Below are 20,093 nucleotides of genomic sequence, written 5' to 3' on the forward strand. Positions count from 1 at the left end.
AAGTTCTAAAGGTGAATTAGACCAAAAAAATTATAAATAAAATAAAATTTAAAAGGAAATACAAAATAATAAAATAAAATAAAGTTACATTAGAATAATTAAATAAATACAATTTCTCTTATTGTTATTTGCATTACTTTTTAACTAGTATATTGTTGTACACATTTTGTTACTGTATAAATTTTATTATTGTTCAATTATTTTTTGTTTTGTTTCTTTAATTTGATAATTGCTTAATATTATGCATACTTATTATTAATATTTGTTCTTAGTGAATATTTCTTTCTTTCTTATTGGCAGATGACATTAACCATACTTGGTGTACCATTCAGTTCGTATATGTTCTCTTTTTTTCATAAATGATTTTTCAATCAATTCCCATAGAGCGTGGGGATTTTTCCCCGTGGAAGCTGCCTGCCATCTGCCTTCTCCATTTTGCATTTCTCGAACTTTTTTAGAGGGGATTTTCGAACGTCCAAAGATGATATGAAATCTATGTCTTCGACTTTTACATATCCACATTCCAATTGTTCAATACTGTTTATTTATATTCAATAATGTTTAAATAGGGGCGTCGGTGGCCGCAACGGTTTAGGCGTTGACACGGCGCTCATCACTGTAAGGTAAAGGTCCCGGGTTCGAATCCAGCGGCCCTGCATTCGAACCCGACATACAAATGGGCTTTTTTTTCAAAAACACTGGCACCCCGAGTGTTGATCTCTGATCTTGCGAACCCTCGTTTAAAAAAAATGTTTATACAATTAATTATTAATTAGTTATACAACTAATTAGCTATACAAAAGAATAGATTTCTCATACATGTTCTTCTTAGTCTTCTAATATAATTTCCGTCAAATTTATTTTTCATTTTGTTGCAGGTGTTATATCGCGTTTTCCCCTTTCATCCAAAGTTGGGTTTTCAGTGATCGCGTTAACCATTACCATGTAAATTCCTAGGCGAGATCGTTTAGTTTAGGCCTAAATGTAATTTTCATAAGCTGCTTTGTGGGGGGCATGGGCTACATGTGTCAAAGCTCTGAATAAATCCCGAATTAATTGAGACGTCAACGTAAAGAGATGTAGATTTGATTCGATCCCCATGCATATCAACAAGTCTCGAAATATCTTTCCGATTAAAATCAATTCTTTTCCATCCAAACCAACGAAGAAATTGTAAACGAATTAGGTATTTCAAAAACTAATCATCAGTCATCAAAAACCAATTAATATTCTTAAGTGCTTTAATTGCTTTTGATGACTTTGATAAAAGGCGAATAACATCGTGATGTATAAATTAATATTAATAATTAAATTATAGTTTAGATTGGCTTTTCATTTAAGTCACATTACTAGATGTACATTTTTAATTTTTTTTTGCGACGTTCTGGTAATCATGCATTGCAAAACAATTTTTCTTAGAAATCAATCTTACGTGACTGAAACGACGTGGAAAAGTTATACTTTCTAATATGGGTTAAATAAAAACAACTTAAAACCATAATAGTTAAGAAGCAAAAGATATAGCAAAAATTAAATAATATTAATTAAATTCCAATTAATTAATATTTATGAAAGGTATGCCATTTTACAAATGCCGTGTAATCTATATGATTCTCGGCGACAAATGAAATGGCCACGGAGAGCTTTCGTGAAGATATACTTCAGTTTAATTATTAAATTCATTACAGTTCGTGATCCGATTGACCAATTTACATTTTTCAATTAATTAATATTTATGAAAGGTATTGGTCGAGATAAAAAAGTGAGTGTCACGAGCGGGATTCGAACCCACGATCTTCGGCTAAATAAGCCGCTGCTCTACCACTGGAGCTATCGTGAGTTCGATCCGTTGGTAACAGCCAGAACCCAACTTCGGAGGTGAGTCTGTTCACACCGGATTGCCAAAGCCCGACGGTTGTGTTCTCATGATCTGCCGTTGAATCATACATATGTAGGATGCATACGTGTGTATGAATGTGCACGCGAGTGCGAGCTGAGCGTATACAATTCAGCACTCGGTAATCAGTTTACTCATTTATCGGCACGGAAACGAGTAAACTAATATTTGTTATTTATTAGTTTTAACTGTAAACACAACCATATACATAATAAAAATGAGTGAAATTGTTTACTTAAATGTAAGTAATTACCTGAGAACAAAAAAGTAGTTAACGATTGTTTAAATAATTTGATTAACATTAAAACATGATAATTTCAAAACCCTGCAGCCGAAAATATACTTACAATCAAGTAAGCAATTTCACTAATTTTTATTATGAGAAATGGTTGTGTTTAAAGTTTTTTACAGACCGACTTCATGGGGGAAAAAGGAAATGGAAACTTCGCTTTTAATAAATATTATTTACGAAATTTCCTTAATTTGTGTAATATTTTCGAAAAATCCTAGAGCCGTCAATTTTGGAGGTGTTCCAAAGATCTGGTCACATTCTTTTCAGAAAAAAAATAGGGTCCCCATTTAAAATTAAAAAGTGACGTCGGTGATATTTGACGTCAAAAGATTGATCACGGTTTTGGAATCTGCGCAAAAATATAAGGTTTGCCATCGGTCACTTTTTTGTTTCTGTGCAAAAAATAGGGAAAACCTGGTGGCGCGTGTTAAAAAAGACACCCTATATACGTATTTTTAACTACTACACTATATGACGTCCGACCTGTTTTTACTGTTTACTTCTCTTCTTAATTTCATTAGGCATTCTATATTAAACAATACTTAATTATTGTTTGGATTCATGAATGTGTATCCAAATCTGATACCTTTTCTAGAATTCACTTATACATTGGAAATGAAACAATTTCGTGTTACAGAAATGTGCCCCTATATTCATGAATTAATTAAAGTTTGATCCATGAGGTCTGTTAGACAATCACAAGCCATCCCAGACGTTCCAGAACGTTATTATTATTACCTCTAAACTATTGTTTCTCCTCTCAAAAGCGTTATGTGTAATACGTAGGCAAGTAGACCGTTTTGATAAATGAGCTATTGACGCATGCGTCCACCGAGGTCCGACAATTCCAAACTCGTTCCGATGATTAATTCACAAATTCCCCTGAAATGTGAGCAGTTCGCATACGGCTCCGTATTAATTATTCGATGTAGGCGAGCTGGGCAGGTGGCGTCAAATCGCCGGTACACGTGAAAACTGAGAATCCCGTGTCATTATAACAGGAGCCGATGGTTTTTTTTTTTTGGTTTTTTATTTTTTCCCTCCACCAAGATTCCGAGAAATATATTACTTATTGTTAACAATTAGTTTTGGCATTAAACAGGCAAATAGCCAATAAAAATGTCTTGTTAAAAGAGGAAAACTTGTTATCAGAAAAAATACTATTGTCCAATTTTACCATTGTGAAAAAGATTGTTATCAGTTGTTCCATTTAACAAACACACCTATTTACAATCTTTTGAAGTCATGTAATATTGTAACATTACAACAGTTACAAATTAATCGCGCAGACTTTTCTAGTATTTTTTATATACTAAAAATTCATTTCATTATGTTTAGAATTGACATATGCATTTGAAATATACACCATAGGCAATGGCTGTTAATTAAGTCTTTCAATTACTCAGCCGTCTTTATTCTTACCTTCACTAGTTTTCGTGGTCCGCTTGACCAATTAATGACCCAGATGTATTGTTTTTCTGCCAGAGCCCACCCCTTATTATATGGTGGGAAGACGTGTTCTGATGTTACAATTTTTAAACTGTAACGTTCTGGCAATTATTTAGTTCTTGACATATTTATGTTGAATAAGTTTTCACTTTCTTCCTGGGTATTATTTTTTCCTTAGGGCTGGACCTACACCTCACCTAGGTGCTCGAACTCCTTAGTCCACAGCCGCTTGTGTTTCAGAACGTTTTTTAGAAGAGGGAGCCGACCTTTGGAAAAGCAAGTGTTATTTACAATAATAGTATCTGCTTTATTAAAATATTCCATTACTCAAAACCCCAAGCTTGATTGGGGGGCGTCGGTGGCCGCAACGGTTTAGGCGTTGACACGGCGGTCATCACTGTAAGGTAAAGGTCCCGGGTTCGAATCCAGCGGCCCTGCATTCGAACCCGACATGCTTACAAATGGGCTTTTTTTCAAAAACACTGACACCCCGATGGTTGATATGACTTCTGCCGTTGCGAACCCTCGTTAAAAAAATGTTTGTACAATTAATTAATTAGTTATACAACTAATTTGCTATACAAAAGAATAGTTTTCTCATACATGTCCTTCTTAGTCTTCTAATATAACTTCCGTCAAATTTATTTTACATTTTGTTTCAGGTGTTATATCGCGTTTCCCCTTTCATCGAAAGTTGGGTTTTCAATGATCGCCTTAACCATTACTATGTAAATTCCTAGGCGAGAGAGAGATTCTTAGGCGTTGACACGGCGCTCATCACTGTAAGATAAAGGTCTCGGGTTCGAATCCAGCGGCCCTGCATTCGATCCAGACATGCTTACACATGGGCTTTAAAAAAAAAAAAACACACCCGCACCTTGAGGGTTAATATGACCCCCGCTGTTGCCAACCCTCGTTAAAAAATGCTTAATTCACTACACGAGTTAAAAGTCATTTTTAGTTTCTAAGTTTCTGTGGGGACGTTCTGTTAGAAACAGAGCAACACAGCATATCCTAGCCATAATGAGCGAAAGTAAAATGCTCTTCAAAAAGCACATCATCAGGATTTGATGTGGTTCTACATAAATTATGAGGTATGCACCTGAGATAATCTTTATAGATTTTTGTGTAATTTATTTTAGTTGTAAAACAGGGAGTGACATGTCAATATATGTTAAAGATACATGCGGTACTATATTGAAAATGATATTTATTTTTTGACTGTTGATAATATATAGACCACTGTTTGAAAAACGTTTTTGCCACAAAGTTGTTTTTTTATCAAAACTAAATAAACATAAATAATAACATTGTTTTACAGTTTACTCAGAAACGAGGTCGCGTGGACATTTCCTCTTGAAACGCCTTATGGGGTTGTAGGGAAGGGTTCTATTGGACAGGGCTTGGGGAAGACTATTTGAATGGTGGGAGAGCTTTTTGTGGAACTTGGTAAATATTTGGGGAATAAATTTTTGGATATAAGGAATTTGAAGGTCGTTGTGGAGTGTAGCATTTGATACATAATAAGGAGCATTTACAATGGATCTGAGAACTTTAGATTGAAAGAATTGGAGACGTTGGATATTGGGTTTAGCGGTTCCCCACAGTTCTATTCCGTATGTCCAAATCGGTTGTAGTAGTGTTTTGTAAATTGTAAGTTTGTTTTTTGTCGATAGTTTAGACTGTCGTTCTATAAGTCTGTGCAGTAGATGGCATAGTTAATGTTTCTAAATTGCTGAATAGGTTCATTTTTCACTTGATAATTTTGAGTGATTGGGATAAATATTTTGCCGCTGGTTCAACATGCATTCTGTCTTATCAGCTTAATAATGGTTTTAAATACCTGGCTGTTTCAAGAATTGCTGTCATATAAAGATAAAAATTATGCAAGTTTAGAAAGATGTTTTTGTTGTGTTGAACAGGTTTACTCGCGAACTATTTTCTTTATTGTCAGCAAAATTTTGGAACGACTCATAATTTTGCAAATGTCTGGTTTACGTTACGTTTATTTCCTTTTACAAGTGGCAGATGTGGTGATGATAAATAAATTTGCTTCGGAAAATAACCCCATGAATTTTAGTCACGACGAATTGTAGTTGATTCGGGCCCTTGTGATTTCTTTTCCTCGGGGTCGCACTAATACTTACGTTTACAGTCACGAATGCCTATCAATTATTACAACGCCCGGCAATGCGAAGGTGCTGCCGAAACTAGTCAACTTTGCTATATGCAATGGTAAAGTAGATGTTTAGATTAACGTTTTTTCAGGATTCCTGTTTAATGAACTAGAAAAGAAAGTACTTGATGCTAAAATCAGCTATGTTTAATTTTTGTTTTTGCACATAATTTCCATTTTATCTAATCTAATATATAATTTATTAATATTTTTACGGTTAAAGCGTTAAAATATTACATAACAAAACTTGTTAACTAATGCCATTTTTCAACCTAATTTCAACCTTTAAAATCTTTAACCAGTAACATTGTCTAAAATATAGTACAGTTTTTTTTTCCTTATGATCTTTGCATATTAGCCATGACGAATTCTTATATATGTTGTTCAAATTGGGGGTTATCGGGAAAAAAGGGCCAGAGGCGACGGTGGGAATCGAACCCACGACCGCGGCGTGAGGGTCTCTCATGCTAACCACTCGGCTACCGCGGTTAATACAGTTAAGACCGTAACCATTGAAATGCATAATTATTAATTTTTTTCAATTTATTAGCATTTACATTGCCCAATATTTTTAGATTTATATTTTCATTTACCTGTTAAAAACTAATAAAATATTACAAACTAATAAACGAAAATATACAAACCACGGTATGTCCAAGCATTAATGAATGGCGAGGATCAGCAGACTCGAAAGTCAACGTAGTACATATGAAATGTTACTTTCTTCATTAATTCACTCTCGTTTTGTAGAGGAGAGAGCATATACAGATAGACTAAACTGAACACCGTTCGAAAAGCAAAATGTTCTCCATCAGATTTTTACAAATTAATTAATCCATATTTTAGAAGAATCTGAAAATTTGTTTTGGACATTCTAGTAAAGTTCTTGAAAAGTGCATCGTCATTGAATTATTTTCGAGAATTATTCGAGAATTTGCACATTTCGATTTTTTAAATAGTCTTTTATTGTCTAGTTTCCTCCGCGATTTTGTTCGTGATTTTGACAAAATACTTAAAGCTCCTGCAAAGCCTATAGAATCGGAAACATCCATCATGATATCGATTGATGAAGTAATATGGACACACTGGAGCATGCCACGTGGGGACGTGCTTCTCGGGTATGCCTCAAGACGGTAATGTTGCAAAAGAAAGGCAAGAGGAAGAGGCACGTTGAAACAAAAAAGGCCAAGGTGTGTACATGTTTGTTCTAAAATTAAATTACAGTAAATTAAATTAAATACTATTCAGTGTCATGGAGCAGTATTGTTAATTTAGAAAATAATCTAAAATTAAAGAGATAGAAGTTATGGAGTAACCAAACGCCCCTCAGACGAACACGTCAGCAAATTCTGGCGGGTCCAGACGGTCCCCCTTCATCTTAATCAGCATTTCTTTAAACTAGTACAAACACTCTAATCCCCACATATCCTTGCCCTACTCTGTCGGTTTAAAATTAAACATTGTACAGTTTTGACAATAAAGTTCTTCTTTTTTTTAAAGTCTTCTTCGAGCGATTAAATAACTTAGATATAATCAAGAATCATCGAAATTTATTAATTATGATGATGGCGTAAATCATAGGCATTTAAATTTTAATTATCATAATTTAAGGTTGGAATAATAATAATATATTAAAACAAAATTAAAACTTTTCGATATATTAAAGAACAAAAGCATTATGGACATGGATCGTCCGATCCGTCTGCCAGAGGTCATTGGTTTACAAATATATATGCAGTTTAGAGAAGAAAGAGAGAAGAATCGAAAAAAAGAGAGAAAAGAAAAATTATACAATAAAAATAAAATAAAATACCAAATTACGAAGTATACCTAAAAAAATGCAAAATAAATAAATAAACAAGCAAACTAGTATTAAAAATGAAGTCTATATCCAAAATTTTGATGGCTTAATGAAAGAATAAAATTTAAAAATTAAATTCTTGAATCAATTCGTATCTGTATCTCCAAGCATGTTTAGCATACCGAATCAAGCACCGAAAATTTGATCCACTCAAGAACCGCAATAGCTCACTTCTTGGGAGAGCAAAACAAGGTGTAAGAACCGAATCTCACTCAAAATCGAGCACTCCGCCCAAAAGGTGAAACACAGTCTCGACGGAACGAGAATTGCATAGGGAGCATATACCCAAGTTACCCCTACTCCACACAGCTGAATTCACATGTACAACCTCACATTTCAGCTTAAATGCCCATCTTAGTACACGCAAGGAAAGATCGTCAAAATTAGGCCTCTGGAAATCAAACATGGGTGAAACTTTTAATTCCTTGTAGAGAGACAGGTGTGTAGATGTTTGAACCCGTAATAAGCAATCTTCCCTATGGTGAGAGGCAATGTTGGAGAGGAGAGTCGAAAAATGAACCTGCCAACTACAGATGTTTTCAAGAGTCAATGAGAAGACTAGATTATATTTATTAAATAAAAATTTCCAATGAGCAAACCAATGGGAATTAGACTATTTCCAGTGCTGTGATTTTTGAAAACCTTGTGTCCGAGGAAAGCATCACTTTGTTATGAAAGAGAAATGAAGCTTAAGTGTATAAACAAACACCAAGTCAGTTGCAGTTTCCAAATACAGAAGATAGTTTGGGGTACCCAAGGGCAACGTGAATAATTTACGTATGAAGTAACGTTGCACTTTTTCTATTGCCTCAAACCTCTGATACCCCCAAACCTGACAGCCGTAACACATCACCGCGCGAGGGATTATCAGCATTAATTAACGTTGGGATAACTTGTTCATTACATTTCAAACATATCGCTATGCCAAAAAATAGAAATTTAAATTTCTGTGCACCCAACAAGTTCAAATTAATTTTAAGTAATAAAAGTCTAAAAAGTACAGTTATCATCTTTAATTTAGAATAAAAATCTCATTGCATCTATGATAGATGTAAAAATAAGCGTACTTGGAGGTTCGCACGGGTGTAAACATTTACAACATATATACAAGGCCGCAGAAGCTGGCTCTTAGTCAATTAATAGGTTCCAACATTTCCCCACTGTAGGGGCTGGTTTACGAATGTGTGAGGGAATGTTTTGGTAGAGTTGGCACGAGCGCAGCTCCACGTTGTACACCGCCGACGACAATAGTGTAAGCACAGTTTACAGAGGTTGTAATGAATATGTTTCCTCTGGCAACTGACCAAATAGGTCCGGTCGGAATCAGCACGCCCGTGTAATTCGCCTACTTTTCTTTAACATAATGCGAAACTATATTTCAACAAGTTTGGGAAAACTGACTTGGTAAGTTTAGGCGAAAATATGCGCTGGAAGAGACTTTTTGTCCCCCTTCTTATCTTCCGGTTTCCCCCCCTAAAATGTATAAAATTCTAGTCTACTTAATTTGCACAAATGATCTCTACTTAAATTTTCCAAGTATACACTTCACTGGCTTTGCAGATGACAACACCACTTCATCATCTGATAAACCAGAAAAGAAAAGAAAAAAGAAGGCACATATAGTAAATAAGCATACTTTAAATGGACTCAAAAAATGGATTGAGAAAAATGGATTATGCCTCAATAAAAATAAAAGTAAAATCCTTACACTAAGCCAAAGAGACCTATCAAAACTCCAAACAAATCCTGAATTGGTTAGACTATTAAAATAGACCCCAAACTAAACTGGACTGCCCACTGTACAGATCTAATAAAAACATTAAATTTAAATATATTTCTATTGAGAGGCCTAGCTACACAAATATCAAGTGAAACACAAATAAAAGCATATTATGATTGCTTTCATTCCCATATCTCTTACTCCATATTGGTGTGGGATATGCTCCAACAGCAAAAATTGTTTTTTTTTTAGACTAGCAATCAGGGCTTTTGCCAAACCCCTAAAATATAGAGAAGACTGTAGGCAAGCTTTGATTGATTTAAAAATTTTGACTCTCCCCGTATCTATATTCTAAAGTGTATCACATATGTTATAAATAACCTTTATAAATTTAGATGTGTAACTACTTTACATAACCATGAAACTAGATCTCGTAAAAAACTTGTCACCACCTGTAACAGACTGAAAGTCGCACAAAATATTAGATGGTGAAATATTATTGTATAATGCGGTCCCTGACAAATTAAAACACTTAGATAAAAATAAGCTAAGAAAAGTAATTTATCAACATCTAATCACACATGCCTTCTACAGTGCAGATGAATTTTTAGAAAGTTTTAAATAAATTACTTTATCCTACATTGATTTATTGTAAAACATTTATTTATTTACCACTGTATATAATTTTATAACCGTTGTAATTTGATATGCATAATAAAATTTTTCGAGAATTGTAATACCTAATTCATGTTGCTACAAATAAAATCTCTCTCTCTCTCTCTCCCTCTCACTCTCTCTCTCTCTATCTATCTATCTATCTATCTATCTATCTATTTATCTATCTATCTCTATATATCTCTATCTATCTCTATCTATCCCTATCTCTCTCTATCTTTCTCTCTATCTATTTATCTATCTATCTATCTATCTAGCTATCTATCTCTCTATCTTTCTATCTCTCTCTCTCTATCTATCTATCAATCTATCTATCTATGTATCTCTTAACACACACGTACTCTCGCACTACATATATGCACCTACAGAAAGCATCCATTGTTTTACTGATCCTGGGTTGATCTCGAATGAAGCTGATCTCTACTCATAAATTGATAAAATAAATATTAAGGGGATACTAACTTATATATATCCCCTAGCTAGATGGCTTGGATAAACCCTAATCACCACGAATATGCTACCATTCGGGTGGTAACATACTCTTATATAGCTTTAGTTGGTACAGTGCCTGAGGCATTTTATTTGTTATAATACTCACTTCTAAGGTTTCTACTAATTAATTAATTACTAATTACTTTATCCTACATTGATTTATTGTAAAACATTTTTTTATTTACCACTGTATATAATTTTAAAACCGTTGTAATATGATATGCATAATATGTATTTTTCGACAATTGTAATACCTAATTCATGGTTGCTACAAATAAAATCTCTCCTCTCTCTCTCTCTCAAAATCTTTCCTGAGGTGGTCTTGAAGGGAATTAATATTTTTAGTTACAATTTTCCAATCGGACATCTATCTCAAAATCAAAGAATAACTTGAATTGCAATTTGTCCAAAACTTAATGATTTACTAAGTCTTTTTTAGAAGGTAATGGCCAATGAAAATGCCCAATAATTTTATTACTTTCTTTATAATGAACGAATAACCGATATTTACATGCACCTGGCATTTTCTTTTTCAAAATTGCAGGAGAAGCAAACAGAAAGTCAGTCGCTGTTTCATTATTCCATTATCCAAAAGTTCTTTTTTTAGGTATTTAAGGTAATTCTCATTTTTTCATTATTGGATTGTTGTTGGATTAGATATGGCAGATTGTTCTGAGCTCTAATGATTTTATCGACTTTTATGTTCAGTTTCACCATCATCACATTGGCACGTTCGGCCAATGCGCGTGGTCAGTACATTTGGGTGTTTACTTTTAAAATATCTAAACCAACCACTGGAAAATAAAATGGAGCATTTTGTGCAGTATATTAGCCACTTCGGGTGAGGTGAGGGTCTGTGCAGAATTTGTTTTTGTTTTTTTGGATATTCATAATTTCTCCTACCTCAAAGAAGCCTACTCGTCATAGAAAAATGAGTTTCTATCCCTCCTTTCTTCCACACTCCATCAAAATCAATCATATATAAATAAAAATATCTCACTAGCACGACACACCTAGAAAACACACTTTGAGTGAGTACAAATACTTTGATAAAACCTAAAATTTCTATAGTATTGTCATCATTGTATAAATTTATATTCATATCTTATATGTATTGGTTTACTTTAAACAACGTTCAATCCCAGGCTCTGAAGATGATCTCAATAAAGATCGAAACGTTGGCACGTTAAAGAAAACGTTTAAACCTACATCACACCAGACCGCATCTTACGATCTCTAAATAATCGTTTCTCCTATTTCTCTTTGAAAGGCACTGCATTTTATGTAATTAAAACAATTGTTCCACTCGTTATTGTTATATAGGTATTGACATGCTCTGGCAAATTGACAGTTTTAATTTCTTTGATTGTGTAAAGTAATGAGAAACGAAGTTTGGGGATGCAATAATGAAAATATCGGAAGGTAAAATTTAGGGTACGACGATAAATAATTATGAGCAGGAAAATTATTGCGCAGTAGGGTATCACGTTAATAAACAGATTGTTGGTGATTCCTATCTTCCAGCTTAGTTTATTTATATTTCGGTAATCATCACTGCTGAGAACCGTAAATATTTTCGGGTTGGTTCTTATCTTTTTGTTTTAAATAAATTTTAAGTGTTTATGATTATGCCCAATAATGCTATTAATTTCTTTATTATCATCTAGCAGCTGGCCCTTTCTTTACTCATTCTGGCAAAGTTGAAATATCCGAATCTGACGTCGAAGAAAAATTGTCTTTATTTTTATGAAGTTTTCTTGGCTTTTAAATCTTTCCCGTTATTATTTACAGTTTTATCAATATAGCAAAGCCGAGTAGCCTAATTTCAGTGTACATATCTTGTAAATTTCAACCGCGGATGAGAGCCCAAAATCTGGGATGATTTTATGTTTGATTATTTCCACCAAGTGTTTTTCCCTGAATCCCTAAATATTTTTGCTGTCCAAAATGAAGAATCCACAAAATCCCTGAGATTCTTTCGATCAGTTGCTCTCTAAATAAATGTTTGATCTTGAATTATCAAAATTATCGAAATACTACAATTAAATAGGAAGGTTCGACATATAACCGATTTAACATTGTAAAAGAAACAATTAATCATTTCCAAATATTATTTAATCTGGTAATGAATACATTTCAAGATAGTGAAAAAACATTTTGCAAACAAGGAACGTTCGCCAAAGTATTATAACTACACCCCACTCTATGAAGTTCTCTTAAAGATATCTCCGCATTATGCACACCGCCTTTAGAAGTAAAATTAGAAAATATTTTAAAGTACGATTATGTAATAAGAGACAGTTGTAAAATCCATTGTAATGAAATTATTTATGGCTTATCCTTACCAATCGATGATCAATTTAAACATGAAATATTTATTTAAACTTTATTCTATCCCATCACACATAGTTGATGTCATCAAGTTATGTTACAATCATTCCAGAAAATTTTAAAATCAGTACGTTGTAATGAAATTAAACCCTGAGAAAAACATACAATGTTCTAAATGTTAAAGAGAGATAACAAATCTGCGAAAGAGAATTAATGCTAAAAGAAACGGAATCAACATGAACATTCCTCGATGTGCACATTAAAGGTAAACACATCGAGTTTATTTAAGAAACAAACCAATATTTAATTATTTCCGTTCGACCTGAAAAGGTCATAATTATTAGGATTCTGAAACTAAAGATCTTCAAGGGATATTCCTCATCATCGCAGAAAACTCAAAATATTCCATAAAAGGAATCGCCTCTTGCACCAATCCGACAGTAAAGCCGGGAACACACTTACCCGATGCTACGCCATGCGACGCTACCCGATGCTACCCGACGCAAATCCAAACTCCGATTTTCCATAAGGTTGCATTACCCCCGTGCACATCTACCCGATGCTACCCGACGCAAATCCAAACTCCGATTTTCCATAAGGTAGCAATACCCCGTGCACATCTAACAGCAGCCCGATGCCACGCTAACCTGCTCTACGCTCTGCGATTCCCAATGTCCTGATTTTCGTCGAGTCACATCGAATACAGTCGAAGGCAAAACAACCAGACATTCATATTTTTATTCAAGCATGTATTACTGCCGTTATATTAATTACAACATGATTATTTTAATATAAACCAAATTAATTGAGATCAAAAATTGATGTTTTTATTGAAAAAAATTAATTTTAATGGTTTGGTAGAAAATTGATCAAAACTCCGGAATACCATTTTTTGATATAACGAATTTAACTAACAATTTATTACACGGTTTTGCTCATAAAATTTAACTACAATTTTTTATTACATTGTCTTGTTCATAAAATTTAACTAACAATTTATTACACGGTTTTGCTCATAAAATTTCACTAACAATTTATTTCATGGTTTTGCTCATACAATTACGCCATTTTTGTCGAGTAGCGTCACAACAAGACACTCATATATTTTGTAGTTTATTTCAAACTATGTATATGTAATTTTGTCATTATATTGATTACATTCTTATTTTAATGTAAGCCAGATTAAACGAGATCAAAAATTCATGAGTTTTTATAAACATTAGTTAATTATGATGGTTAGGAATAACTTTATTTAAAACAATTTATTAGATGGTTGTGCTCAGAAAATTTAACTAACAATTTATTACAAGGTTTTGCTCAAAATAGTGCATTAAGAACAAAAGAGGCGTTGCGATTGTGATGTGAGTATTGTGATACACGCTGTCTGACTGTACATGACGTACATAGATGTGCACACCCTACCAAAACGTGGCAAGGCTTCGGGTCGCATCGAGTGTGTTCCCGGCGTAAAGGCCTAACCTGTATTCTGCCGAAACTAAAGCTACAAACGCGGAGCGATCCCGACATAGAAATTCAAATGAAACAATTCAAACTCAGAGAAATTCCCGTGAACAACACCACAAAATTACAACATTGAGGACTAATTATTACTTTGTAGACTTTATCATCATATTTTGTATCATTTTGTTTTCTATAATATGTATTACTGTTTACCTAACATTGGACATTAAGAGATGGAAGAAGAGATTGTGTCAAATCAGAAATACGTAACTTTGAAGAAAATTAATTAAGGTTTTTAGTTGAGATAAAATAGTCAGTGTCACGAGCGGGATTCGAACCCACGACCTTCGGCTAGATACGCCGCTACTCTACCACCTGAGCTATCGTGCCTTCGATCCACTCGGACACTAACTTCCCATTTCAACCACAACTTTTGAATTTCCCTCCTTTTTGCCATTTTTCAATTGGTCAAGCGGACCACGAAACTAGTGAACTTTAGAAAAAAGTTTTTTTTTTTTTTTTTTTTTTTTTTTTTTTTTTTTTTTTTTTTTTTTTTTTTTTTTTTTAAGAATTTCAACGATTGAACAACTTGTATATACTATCAAGCATCAGTGGCTTTATTTACTTGTAATTAAATTTCTTAAAGCCATCGTTTAGAAGCAATAGAAGTGAAACTTTTTATTGCTACGAGAATTTTGTCAATGGTATGATGGAATTGTTGTGCCAGAATGGAAAGGTATAAAACCAAACTGGGTTCTAGTATTTTGGGGACAGAAATTAAGGGCACTATCCAAGGTAGCAGAGGATCGACAGAAAGATTATTGGCAAACGTTTTCGAGTTCAATAGAATATTTCTGAATAAAATTTGTAATTATACCCAACATAATTAATAAACTGTATTAAATAAACGTATCTTTACATGTGAACATCATGTCATAAAATATATCCAGGGTTTTATCCTGTGGTTGTTTTTGTTTTACCCTTGTGTTATTGAAGGAGGGGAAATGTAATTTGGTTAAATGTGTGGTACATTGTGGTATGGTGATATCTGTTCTGAAGTTCATCGTGCTAGTATATACGTTTGTGCAAAAAAAGAAATGCACATCTACCATTCAAGAATAGCTTATTGTAAATACTGAAAAACACAAATGTGAAATCTTACGGAAATGTTTCTTTAAATTTCAAGGGTAACTTCTAAAAGCATCCAACCAATTGTAACACTGGCATAAACAAAAATACGTTTTGAAGATCTTTCTCTCCTTGGTTAAAGCACCCTCAGCTGAGAGAATAGGACGAGAACTGTGAGCATATCTAGCCTAATTATTATTTAATTGTGTGGGGATTTACAGAGAAGCAATTGGTCGAGAGCTATACTATTGCTCGTGGGGATTTGTAGATCGGGGATCCGACTGCGTTACAGCCGGGGATTAGGGCAACGTCGATGGCCATTTAAATTGTAGCCTCATGAATATTTGAGCAAACCCTCCCTCGACGGTCTTGTTCGTCTTCGGGGCACAAATCTAAAGGTAATGAGAGTTTGCTCGGCTTATGTATTGAAATTCTTGTCGGGTTGGAAGTTCTTTAATTAGCTCCTACTTTCTTTTTTGTTCTCCATACGCTAATAAAATAGTTAAAACTCCTAACAGGAGATAGCCTAGAGTTTGAAGAACAATGATCATTCAGCTTGTTGTACTCTACTAAATCGAGAGTACAGTTACATTGATTATTGCTATTCTTTTTATTTTTCTAATGATTTATATTTTCAAAATTCATTATGTACATCAAGCAATGAGTCAGGCCAGAGGCTCTCTCATAGGTGTGTCAGGTTCGATTCCTCATTCTTTCGTAGCAAAAGCACCTCATGTTGAATTCTTGCCTCTGAAGATCATCGAGCTAGAGAAAAGATATTGAATAATGGCAGATGGGTTGATGAGATATTGAAATAATATTTAGATTTGAAGGCATAATTCAAGGTATTGTTTGTTGCTTATAATTGAAAAAAAAAATTGCCATCTCACCCATGTATTCAATAATTAGTCTTACTCAAAGATTAAAAATACGAGGAAAGGTACGTCAAAAAATGAGCTTCAAATGAAACATTGATTCCTTTTGACAAAAATAATTCTCCATTAAATCTTTTTTTTCGATTTGACCCTAGATAATAGAGAATTCGTGGAGTATTTTGGGAAACATTCATCGTGGAGCTTTGAAGCCGCTTGTCAGTGAAAATCTGTTTTCCCGAAGGTTGAATTCATTACATCCTTTTATGTTGTTCTTGTAAGAAAAAATATGAGAATGGGCGTATCCTTTGACCGTAATAATCTTACGCTATCGGATCTCGAGTTTTTTGCTTTTTTTCCTAATCTGAATTATACTTAAGAACAAAGTATAAGCATTATAAATTTTTATCCAGTTGATAATCCCATTTATTCTTTGTTTTTATAGTTTCGTCAACGTCCAATCGTAATTGACGTTATAAGTACAAACACCAATGTACATAACAGTTACCGAAATAGGTTGAAACCCGTACACAACCGGTCAATCATTACCCGCCCTGTACATAAAGCCCGCATTAGCCAATGTCATCATTTGGAAGCCCTCCCCCCCCCCGGGACAAATTGGATATTCATCAATTTTTGACAGCACTGTTATATTTTAAAATTGTGTATAATTAATTAATAAGTTCTGCATACTTGACACTAATAAAACTGAATTGTTAATAAATGTTGTATATAAACTTCATAGCCTGCTTCACTGCTCTTGGAATTAGAACGTTTTATTGCAAAACCCAACTATTTTCATTAAACAACTCTTAAGCAGGATAATTTTATATTAAAAAATGATCGGATTTAAAACCAATTCTAAAGAAAACACTCAGTTGCTCATTGAGCTTTTTAGGAATATGTCGAACTTGTCCAGTTCATTAGACTTTAAAACTTTAATTAGTAATTTAAAATTTAAAAATTATGAACCTCTATTCACAACTTTGAAACCTATAGTTTCTAGGTCTTTTAATGAAAATAGTATTAATTAATCAATTTTACATAATTTCTTAAAAAGTCCTGTTTACATTACTTTTATACCAGTTCGTGGTCCAATTAACTCCGATTGATTTTTCAATTAATTAATATTTATGAAAGGTATTGTTTGAGATAAAAAAGTAGGTGTCACGAGCGGGATTCGAACCCACGATCTTCGGTTAAATACGCCGCTGATTCTCGGCGACAAATGAAATGGCCACAGAGAGTTTTCGTGAAGATATACTTGTTTAATTATTAAATCCATTACAGTTCGTGGTCCGATTGACCAATTAACATTTTTCAATTAATTAATATTTATGAAAGGTATTGGTCGATATAAAAAAGTCAGTGTCACGAGCTCAAGTGGTAGAGCAGCGGCGTATTTAGCCGAAGATTGTGGGTTCGAATGCCGCTCGTGACACTGACTTTTTTATCTCGACCAATACCTTTCATAAATATTAATTAATTACTTATATAGATTAACTTGATATTTCAACAATTTTTTTAGTAGATTGGTGAAATTATACACTTCAATTATTTCTATTTTCTTTTGTGTTTCTTTTTCTCTCTTTCCTCACAGTACATGTGTATATATAAATCGGTTCAATAATACCACCTCAGCCAGGCAGGTGCCGCTTACTATAGCTCTGCTAAAGGCATAGTTATTTAATTGTTTGTTGAACATTTAATCTTCGTAATTTCGTTCTTTTATTAGGTTTATGTAATTTTATTGTATTTATGTATATATTAAATTATTGTATTATTACTGTTTATTAATAATTGTATTAAAGAGAATAAAATGACGTTAAACGATCTAAGATATATGTTTGTTTTCATTTATTGTTTTTATTTGTTTTTTATTTGTAGATATACGTGTATTGTATTTATTTATTTGTATTTCGGCTAATTGTATTTTATTTATTGAGTAATAGAGCAACAAGCCCCGAACCGACTGTAGGCCAGCATCTTGCCACAAAAAAAGGATCATTAATGAGTCCCCTTTTTTTTTGTTCTTCGCATTAAACTAATTCCTACTTCGTTTCCATTTTCTTGCTTTGACTATATTTATTAAGTTATTTCTCTTTCCTTTTTTAATGTGCAAACATAATTTTGATACATTACAAACCTACGTCTATACAAGCAGACTTACGAAGATGTGGAATTGGTATTCGAGAGGATCTAAGTTACGATAGCTCAAGTGGTTAGAGCAGCGGCATATTCAGCTGAAGGTCCGTGGGTTCGAATCCCGCTCGTGCCACTAGCTTTTTCATCTCAACCAAAACCTTAGATAAAAAGTATAATGAATTTAAATACTTAATACATTCCATTATGCCTACTAAATACATATAAGGATTATATATTTATACAATTATACACATATTAATGACATCATTACATGTCACTAAATGTAATTCGGCTTTGCGGTTAATGTAATTAATACAGCCGCCAAGGAAATCATTAGATGATTGGGACTCACCGGCCAAAACCAGAAAGATGTAAAACATAATGCTTTCCATCTCCACACTAGATTTACTCTCGCTTTGTAATCTGCAGTTCGTTCTCGGTGAACGCCCGTCAAAACCACTCCATCGCGGTTTCCTATAAGACCAATCCTGAGTTATCCTACATTTGTATTTATTTATTTTTTTAACTTTCTAGTCACTAAGTCAATAATAACGGGTCAATACAGTACTTTTCAACTAATTTTCTTTTAAAATTCCAAGAGCATTACTAGGATTGGAACCCAATAATGCAAGCATGGCTAACAGGAATCGGAAGTTCTAACCTCTCGGTCGGTCCCTCCACACCTCACACAATACAAAACGTCTAATTTTCTTTCCTCATAAAATAACGTTTATACGTGACCGATTTTTATTTCTTGTGTAGTGGCTGCCTATGGTTAACTAAAGTTTTGAGCATGTAGCACGCCGGTATATAAGCGGGGGCTCAAGCCAATCAAGAGATGCCACCAGTGGAGCAAGCCATAAGCACTAGCTACAACCAGCCAGTGTACTTTAATAGAACTCATCCTCTACACTCATCTAACTCTCAACAGCTGCATAAGGCTCTTCACTCATTACTGGCTTTAGCTACAACCCATCCGGCTCACAACTGTACTCAACTGACTCCAGCAGCTCCTCCCCACACCGGCCCTTCAAATACCATTCATGAAACTTAACTCAAAAATTTATTTAAAAAAAGAAATATATTATGGTATAATATTGGGCTGATACAAAAATAATAGAGGTTTTTAAAAGGCAGAAAAAACAATTTTTAATTTTTATAAAATAAAGAAAATGTATTCGAAATATTTTCCATCACAATCTGTACATCTTTGCCAACGTGTAAGCGCTTTTATTCCGCATAGGGTGCGGTAAGGTTTCATATCCTAAGTCCTTAAGTTTCCTCAGAGTTGGCATTGCCCCTTACTGTTCACCAATGCAGGACAAAGACGTCCGTGCATTTTGTCAATTTCTTGATAATATTTCTCTGCTGTGATAGTTGCACCATAATTCAGGAAACTGTAGTAAACAACCCCACAAGTGCACTGCCAAATAGTCGCCATAACTTTTTTGGGTGCACATTTGATTTCGGGAAGTTTGGCGTTTCGTCCTTGTCCAACCACTGACCTGTACGCCTCCTGTTATCGTACGGAATACATTTTTCATCGCATGATGATTCGATCGAGAAATGGATCATGTTGATGTTGCAACAGAAG

Source organism: Cimex lectularius, unplaced genomic scaffold (genome assembly GCF_000648675.2).
Source record: "Cimex lectularius strain Harlan isolate CLEC.00 unplaced genomic scaffold, Clec_2.1 scaffold70, whole genome shotgun sequence".
Lineage (NCBI taxonomy): Eukaryota > Metazoa > Arthropoda > Insecta > Hemiptera > Cimicidae > Cimex > Cimex lectularius.